Here is a 9,005-nt window from a genome sequence, read left to right on the forward strand (position 1 = left end):
TTTTTTTTTTGCAGGAGGAAATTAAAATGTTCTTTTCTCCAGCAGTTTCTGTGAGGAAGTGAAATAATGAAATAGTGAAGTCTCCTCCCCGCTCTCCACAAAAGCTGGGGAAGTACAGTTGAGCCATTAGAAGGAAGGATTATTTAGGTATGTTTAATTTTTACACTTTGCAAAAAGGAAGTGTCTTGGGAAGTGAAGCCTTCACAATTTGACTGAAGGGATGCAAGTGCCACTCGAATAATTCCACATCTTAAGCTGGGAGAACCCAATTGGTTCTATGAGGCAAAAGTAAATCAGGGGTGAAAAAAGCTGCTTCTCTGCCTGTATCGTTATGTAAATAAACTTAATTTTTAGAGTGCAGTCTTGCAGGTTGCTAAAAGCTCTGAAACAGGGAGGTGGGCTCTGGGGTTGCGGAGCTGGTGACAGGGGTTCCTGGAGGTCGTCTCAAGATGTTTTTTAGCTTTCTTCTTCCTGAGCTCAGCAGCTCACCGGGTGGTTGTTTCTGGCGACTTGGCTCGATAAATTTTGCTGCTCAGTTCTGCTTGTTTGGTTTTTTAATTCCTGACTTTTGAAGATTTGTGCGCTTGGTGTGGCAAGAGATAACCGTTAAAGAACTGAACGGCAGCGACTGGTGGCCTGAAAGCAGGGGAAGTTTCTCCAGGGGAAATTCCAGACCTGACCATCTGAGATCAGGTTGAAGATACACGAAGCAATGCTGTTGGTACACCCTGGGTTTGGTTTTTATTATTATTATTTTTTTTAAACTGGTTAAAATAAACTGTTCATTTCAAAGTGCTTCACAAAAGCTGTTCCTGATGGAAACCGCCGAGAGTGTTTGTTTGACACCAGAGCAATTCTAATAAGGAATTAGTTGCGAAATAATTTTGGCCTGCGTTTTGCAATTTGTAAAACCATACCGTGGCATTATTTGAATGGGAGCAGGAGGAAAACCCTTGCTTACCTTTTCATCTGCCTTCACAACTGACAGCAAAAGAAGACAGGAGCTTCCCTTTCTTCTTTTGTTTGTTTTGTTTTTCCCCCCTCCATCTCCTGCTACTGTAAAGAGTACAAAGGGTGGTCTTCCCCCACCCTTCCAGATTAATTTCTGATTAAATGAAATTAAGAGTAATAATGAGGCAAGCAAACAGAACTCCTGGGTTTAGGTAAGTTTTTTAAAAGCTGACTAAGCAGATGTGTGGGTTTTGGTAGCTATGTGCGCTTTGTGACACTTGCGCTCTGCCATATGAACTATAACTTAATTTTGCTGAAGGATTAAATAGGAACAATGAAATCCTAAGTAGGGAATCCACTAAAAAACCCCCCACAAACCTAGGTTTGAAAGAATAATTCTTTTTATATTGAGGGGAGAGGATAGAAAATGTGAATCTAATACTTTACATTTTTTCCCCCTTTAATATGGGAAACCTTCCTCAGTAGATTTGAATCTTCCTCTTGTGTAGGGTACAAGGTCACAAGTCTTTATAACAGGTTGGTCAATCAGACTTAAATGGCTGAATTTTAATCTGTTAAGCTTATTAGAGAACAACACTTGTATCACTGTAGTTAAGTTTGTCGGAAGTTTCAGTGCAACTTCTCTTTCGGCTGCTAATGATGGACGTTCCGTCAGTTCAGATGTGAATTTAGCAGAGGAATTGCGTCGTGCCCAGTTTTCATTTATTTAAAAACTCTATGTTGCTGGTTTTTTAAAAATGCCTCACACTTTAGGGAATTTAATGAAAATTTTAGCATTGCAGCCTTTCACCGTTGAAGACGTATCTTCTGTTCCCTGGGTACTAGGATAGGTTTGTATTAGGGTTTATATGTTAAAAAAGAATGATTTTATGGATATGAAATTTCTTCCATGTAGTTTGTTACAAAAAGGCTAAAAAGCGAGTAGCAAAATTTAACTAAAAGGCTTTTGTGCTGTGATATGAGAAATAGAAGCAGCACCAGTAACGCTCACTCTTGGATGCTCTGATGAAATAGTGTTAGTGCTTGTGTTAATTGGTTAAAAATTACTGTTGCAAGACAGCTTGGGGAATGTTCATGAAGAGTGCTTTAAAATAGTAGTAGAGTGCATTCAGTAGCCAATTTGCATTGCTTTCACCTTTTCACTTCATTTTTCCAATACTGATGTGTTTGGCAAGTGATGAGCAAGTAAGGATGGGAAAGTAAAGACTTGGGAGCTTCTGGTTTGTCTATTGATATTTTATTTTATCTTTATTTTATTTTACTTTATTTGTCTTGGAGTATTATTTCTCTGAGTCCTTGATAACCACAGTATAGTTCACGTACATGATGGGAGATGGATTTTGAAGCAAGGTATTCAGAAGATACTTCCTCCTCTTTCTTAACAACGTTCGGAGCGAGATGATGACGATTCTCATAATAGAACTGTTAAATAAGAGTCGTTCTCGAGGATCTGTCAGAGGAGTTGAGGGTAGAAAGAAGAAACAGATACACCTTGCATCAAAAAGAGTAGATCTGAGAACCTGTTTGATTTCTGTAAGGAAAAGGTAGTTTCTGTCTCTTGGATGGTGGAAGAAAAGATGCTGAGCATTGTTCATGGAGAAAATAATAGAAAATAGAAATAGAAGATAATAGAAAATAATTAGATAGATTGGCTTCAGCTTTGCAGGACAGACGAGGCTGGGAGAGCTGGCGTTGGGACGAGCACAACGGTGTGAACGGGCAAACTTGCCGCGAGCGCGTTTCTCCATTCGGGTCACGGAACATGCCGCAACTTTGTGTCGCTGGGTTCAGTTTGCATTCGTGTAGCTCGTGTGTTTATCTTTGCGATTCTTTAAAGTTTTCGTCTGATTTCCATACTTATATCTGTATTCTCTGCCTTTTAAACAGTTGCATTTTACCTTCTGCAGACTTCTTTTGTTAGTTTTTTTTTTTTTCGAAACCGGGTGACGTCCATTCATCTCGGCTTTTTTAAACGCTTCCATTTCCCGGCATTTCTCCTTTGCTTCTCTCTCCTTTTGCTTGTCCCGTCAATATCACGTCATGAGGAGGGGAGATACCGACAAGTAGTGACAAGCAGGGCACTTCATGGAGCTGGCCTGGCAAATAAGGAGCTTGGCTGGGGAGGATCAACCCCTTCCCGAGGCGCTCGGTGGGAATCGCCGGGCGAGCAGAGCCCTGGGAAGCAGCAAGGAGGGGGTGATGAGGGAGAGCCAGCACAGGTTTCACATGCTCTTTGATTTCATTTTTAATTTTTTTTTAATACTTGGTAGTTTCCCTTAGGATTTATTTTGGTCTTGTCTGGTTGTTTCCAGCTGTAATTCAGGCTTTCTGCTCTTAATGAACCTTTGCTGACGTAGCTGAGAGGCTGGAGGAAATGTCCATACTGAGAGAAAAATACTTTTCTTTATATTCTGAGTTCTGCACGTGGCTAGGTATTATGTCTTTATGCTGTAAAAAATAAAAATTTTTCTTCTCATGGATTTTTGATGAGTCCTGGGCCTGAACCTTGTGTTTGAACTATTTGGAGCTTCTATCATTTTATTTTCATTTACCTCATTATAAGCCAACTGCTGACCTCAGTGGGATAGCTCATCTTGTCAAAGACAAGCAAGTATAATCAAATCTCCGAGGCACATTGGGATTTGCTTTCTTCTCCTGTTTCACTCGCGGATTTCCAGCTGTGTACATCCCTACATGGAGCATGTTGTAGCTGCTTTGACTGACCGTCAACATTTCTGAGGCTTCGGCTGCCGTCTGAAACGGAATTAGTGGCAAATTCGAAGATGGTCTTCATCAGGCTAGGAAGGCAGAGCTTATTTAGGGAAAAAGAAATATATTACTGCGCATCTGCTAGCCAGAGATTGAAAGAGATTTACAGTGACCGCAGGCAAGGTGGGGGGACTCATCCTTGCCAGCAGATCTGTTCTAGTCGCTGGGTCCTGAGAGCCTGGACCCTAATTCTGGTGTCTGACCCCATTAACCACCCGTAACTTTCTAAAGGTGGCGTTAAATCTGTTGTGTGGTTCATTACTTTGTGGGGAAGGAGCCGGGAAGGTGGGCAGGGAAGGCGGCAGCCTCTGTAGCTTCCCAAAACAGGGCGGTTGTACATCCAAGGGTTTTGCACCCACCCTTCGGTGATCGAGGCACGCCCGGCGGGTAAGTGAACGTTCTGCCCGTGGCTTATTTTTTATCTCAGGAAAAGTCCTCTGATGGCATCTATCAAATGAACTAAACAAACCCGTCCACAGCAAGCCAGTTATTTAGTCGGTGGTTGCTTCTTTCCTGCCCGTTTGTGGCTGTGCTGCCAGCACCAAGCAGCTTCTCGCCACGTTCTGGGCTGGGTGACGGAGGCAGCTCACGGTGCGTGTTCCCGACACCTCCAGTTGCCGCACCAAGGCTTCCGGGTTTGTGAAGGACGTACTTTTTAACTGAACGGCGAGTTTGTTTCTCGAGCACACACAGAGCGTGTTCTTCAGAAGCTGTTGAAAGGTTCTGGGTGGTGATTAAGCTCTGACTCGCCGGGTAAAAGCGGCTCGGAAGGTCCCGCTCGTGAGGTTTATCGTTCCGTAGGTCTGATGCCTAAGTGACTTGATGATGAATAGCGTGGATTAGAGGCGCCTGTACCTGCTTAATCAGAAAGATATTTTCAGTGTGTTGCAGTGATTTTTCCTGCTGTTTTTCCATAGTATCACTGCAGCTCCTTTGGCCCCTTCATTCTCTTATTCCTGTGGGTGACGGGCAGCGACCTGCCCGGCTGTGCCCTGACCGCTCTTGAGAACTTATGAAGAAAGGTGCAGCACAGACAATACTGGTCTTTCTATCAGGTTTTTTTTATTTTAAAGTTAAGTTTATTTATCATGAGGGTGCCTGCACCGAAGCCGCCTTTGCCGCGCGGCTTTGCACTCCCTCCAACCGCACCGCGGAGGATCCGTGCTTGAAAACCACGTGGCTCTTGTTCTTAGCACAGACACTTCACAAACACTGAGGCTGAAAAAGTCTAAAGTCTGACACAGATAATGGTTATTAGGGTTTCAGCGCGAGTGGTATCTTTTAGATAAGTGTGCGTCTTTCACGTGGTAAAAGTTTTGGGAAAAGAGGCCGAAGCTACCGATAAGAGCGTAGAGCCCTTGTAGCTGCACTCTAAAATTTCTGTAGCTTGCTTCGACAGCGAATCAGTTCTAAAGATAAATATTTATGTTGTGGAGACTTAACGCAGCGTAAAATATTTTCGACAGTAAGTATTTTTTATTCCGGACTTTGCCATCAGGGCGGTGTTGGAGTGAAAGCGTAATGAAAGTACTTAAACGCCGCCTGCACGGTGGTGTTTTCTCACGCGAGCCGAGCGTGGGAAGGGTAAATGCATCCAGCCCTCAGCCTGCCTCCACCTTCCCAGTGGCTTCGAGTTCTGCACACGTGGAAAAAGTTACATTTCTGTTAGTGCCATCTTGCCTTTAGCGTGTTGCGAAGGATTGTTAGAAAAAATGAATGCGATGATTACGAGTTAGTGACCAATTGATTTGCTTTTGTTTTATCTGTAGGAGATCTGGTTCTAGAGGCGTGTGGGGGCTGTTACCACTTTTCTTAAAATATTCAAGCTAGATACTAGGTAAGTACTGTATTTTTTTATTTCTTGTGACCATAAAAAAAAATTAAATTTGCTCACTTAAATGCAAAATAATGCTGAGGAAACAAAGTTCAAAATTTCTCATAGAAATCTCTACTACCTCATGAAGCCAAGCTTAAAACACCTCATATTTGTCTTGCAAATACAATTTTGTGTATGTTTCTCTTCTCTTGCCTTTAAAAATGACTATTTTTTCACCCTGGAAAAATACCAGTTTGTGAGAACGACTCTGAATGAATCTGAGACAGATGAGATGGGGTGCAGAGGCCAGTGGTGCTATTTCATTTTTCTGATAAATCAATGTTTGCTAAAGTGTTTCATGGCTTGGTGTTTTTATTTAGACTTTTTCTAGTAAATACTGGCTGAGATAGAATACTTTAGTTGAAGATTAACACCTGTAGCTGGCCTGCACTGGAAATCTTTGAAAAACCAGAAACCTTGAATTTAACTGATGTGCTATTTTGCCACATTGTTGTAACCAGAACTGATTTGGAGAGTATCAGTTTTTCCTAAAACACTCTAGTGCTTCCCAAAGGTGTATCACAATGCAGCAATTAAATATTTTTGTGAGAGCTGGTGAAACACCCTTTCCAAGACAGGCTCCTTAATCACCTTCCAACATGTCCTAAAACCCTCTTTGCGGTGGGCTTGGCAGGGTTACGGGTGGTTTGGTGCCTGAGGGGTGTTGGGCTGGGCCAGGAGAGCAGCCTCCCTCTTCCTCCTCCTCCTCCTCACGACTTTCGGCTTGTCTTTCTCATCCCTCTCATTTCTTACCTGCTCTTTTTGGGGGATTTTGCCTCTCTCTGCATCACTGCTGAAGTATGGAAAGCCAGGGAAGCTGGTTTGTTCTTCTAGTTTCAACCAAACTTTTGCAATGTGGATAGAGAGTATCCATTAAGGTTAATGACCTTAAGTGGGTAACTATCCTTTACTCAGGAGGGGGTGGAATTTGTTGTCACAATGAGATTTCACTTTTTGGAACAACTGTTGACAGCCACATTCCCTTCGCAGAAGATGGACACTTCACTACAATTCTTGTGAACAGCTCGTATTTAAAGGTCCGTGCGTTGGCATATGCACTCATAATGTTATTTTAAATATTTTTTTTCTTTTTAGTAACTTGAACCTATGACTATGTAGGTATTCTGGTGAAGGTGGTACCTCGATGTCTTGCTGAAGTAGCATTTTTCAAGTTAATGTTGTTTGGTTTCCTCTGCCCCTTGTGATTTTTGTCCGTGGAGCTGAACTCCTTTCAGAAGCGATCTTCCCTCCAGTGAGGAAATTTGAGCGAGTGGCTTTGCCTTTGTGACTTATGTGGAAAAATACACAAAATTACTTGGCTCTGATGTTGCAGGCAACTTGACAGCCTCCCCAGGTTTCCTGAGGAGGGAATACTTAATGCTTCAGCTTTGAGGTGAAACGAGAAGCACTGCTGTTAGCCTGCCTTTGGGGCTAACGACCCTGAAATATTGTTCATATTGATCATCGAATCATAGAATCATAGAACAATTCAGGTTGGAAAAGCCCCTTGGGATCATCGAGTCCAACCATTAACCCTATGCTACAAGGTCACCCCTAAACCGTATCCCCCAACACCACATCTAAACGACACTTGAACACATCCAGGGATGGTGACTCAACCCCCTCCCTAGGCAGTCTGTGCCAGGGTCTGACCACTCTTTCTGTGAAGAATTTCTTCCTAATGTCCAGCCTAAACTTGCCCTGTTGCAACTTGAAACCATTCCCCCTGGTTCTGTCCCTGATTAGCCTTCCATCCTGCCACACAGCTCCGCACACTTTTTTCCACAAAGTTGACCCCCGCCTCGCCACCCTCTTCTAGCTAAATTCTTGGCAGCGTCTCACGGCGGGATCAGATGAAGATTTAGCCCTCCCGCCCTGCTTCTGTCACCCCTTTTTGGTGCTGCCACTCCTTGGCATGTTCTGTGAGTATTTAGTTCCCTAAACTGGCAGAGAGCTGCTCATTTTTCTCGGCTGTAGTGCTAGTTTGCCATAACCCTGGAGGTGTTTAAAAAAAAAGTAGATCTAGCACTTGAGGCTATGGTGTAGCGGTTAGATATGCTGGGATGAAGGTTGGACTAGGTGATCTTCAGAGGTCCCTTCCAACCCCTAACATTCTGTGATTCTGTGAGAAGACCTGGCGGAAATGACAATATCACCATTCTTGTGAAACTTGGTAGGATTTTGAGAAGCTTAAAAGAAAACGAGTCTTCTGTAGTTCGAATTAGCATGGATGTATTTCAAACGTTAAGGCTGGCTTCCATATGTAACTTTTATCAGGTTTAATCCAAATCTTTTCAGCAAGGCGGTACCAGCTACACTCACCTGGTCACGCTGAAAACTGTTGCACTTTCTGGTAAAGCTGACTCCCGCGGGATGTTCTGGTTCACAGCTGGTTAAAAACTGCGCGGTTTAATCCAGGGGATTACCTTTCTTCAGAGCCTTCTCAGGGAAACCTCTTCAGGGCATCCTGCTTGGTTAGAATGTGCAGCAGATGGCTCAGCTGCTGCTGAACACACCGCTTTTGAAAACACGGAGCAGCTTTCAGTATTGTGCGTTAGAGCCACTTGTGAAAACAGTAGGGTGGGTAATACCCTGCTTTAGGAAGGACTCTGAACTTAAATAACTTGCAGCTTTAGTATCTGCTGTTTCGAAAGCCCAAAGGTTATGTTCCTGCTAATTATTGCTCTCTTCTCCCTTAAATAACTCTCTGTCTGAATTCCCACTCCCACCTTGTCCTGCGCTCTCCTGCCGGGGCTGGCGTGTCCCTTTCAGACCAGTTTTGAAGACCGGACGCCCCGTTTCACCAAACTCCTGATCGCATGGAAGCAGTTAAAGACGGCAGCAGCGCGGGATCTTAGCCCTGTGCCTGTCTTCATTCCCGGCAGGCAGCCTGCAGACCGAGAGATACCGGCCGGCTCAAGTCGAATTCGTTTGTATTAAACAAATCGGCCCTAATTGAACTGCAGAGAGTTTGACGAAGCAGAACATAACGCGTAGCTGCGACCTGCAGCGTCTGCGCACCAGGGGTGGGTCGGAGTTGGTGATCTCAGGGGTCTTTTCCAGTCTCAACAATTCTCTGATTCTGTGGCTTGATGTGGAAGCTCGTTGTGCCTAAGCAGAGCTACGGACTTTAAATATCACAAATATTCACAGCACCCTCGAAGCTCCGCTTTGAAGCGATACTGTTGGAAGAGAGTCTCAACTAGGAGGCTTCTTGTGCCAGGGGTTTTTTTTTGATTTGTTTTTTTTCTTCCCCCCTCTGGCTTCAGATAAATCCCGCGGGAGGGACAGCCGCGCTCCCCTCGGCTGGATGCTGCTGAGGGGGGTTCTGTCGCGATCGAGCTGCGGGAGGGTGAGCTGGCAGGACTGGGAGTTGCTGCGCGGGGAG

This window comes from Apaloderma vittatum, unplaced genomic scaffold (assembly GCF_000703405.1).
Source record: "Apaloderma vittatum isolate BGI_N311 unplaced genomic scaffold, ASM70340v1 scaffold22191, whole genome shotgun sequence".
Taxonomy (NCBI): domain Eukaryota; kingdom Metazoa; phylum Chordata; class Aves; order Trogoniformes; family Trogonidae; genus Apaloderma; species Apaloderma vittatum.